The sequence below is a fragment of the Phalaenopsis equestris genome, unplaced genomic scaffold (genome assembly GCF_001263595.1).
Source record: "Phalaenopsis equestris unplaced genomic scaffold, ASM126359v1 Scaffold000002, whole genome shotgun sequence".
Classification (NCBI taxonomy): Eukaryota; Viridiplantae; Streptophyta; class Magnoliopsida; order Asparagales; family Orchidaceae; genus Phalaenopsis; species Phalaenopsis equestris.
In genome coordinates this window covers 48,970,614-48,971,131 of record NW_018164444.1, presented here as the reverse complement: position 1 = coordinate 48,971,131, position 518 = coordinate 48,970,614, and positions in this window count along the sequence as shown.

The following is a 518-nucleotide window of genomic DNA, read 5'->3' as shown; positions in this document are numbered from 1 at the left end:
TTCCGACGTTGTGGGACTCTTCCAAGTCCTTATAATGTTCCAACAATACTTAAGATGACTCTCACTACTTTTCTTGGGTTGTATTAGTCATAATATATACATTAGATTTAGTTTCGGGGGCATTTGTATAGACATTACATGCATAATTCTTATGTATTTAGATATTTAATACCAAACTTTTAATTTTTATACTAATAACATCCAAATTTCTTTATCACATAAAAAAAATTATTATTATTAGTACATTTTTAAAATTGAGTTGCACCCTTTTAATAAGCATATGTAAAGTGATAATGACACAAAAATTAAAATTTAGGTGTTAGATATATAAATACTTAGTAATTGTGTGATGAATGTAAATCTTCCTTCATTTTGTAATGATGTTTCGTGCACCTAATGCTTTCAATTGCATTGTAATCACTCCTTTAACCGCATTAAAATTAATATTATAAATAATTTTTTAAAGAAACAAGACTTAAAAAATTGGTCATTAATTCACACGCACAGATATATATATA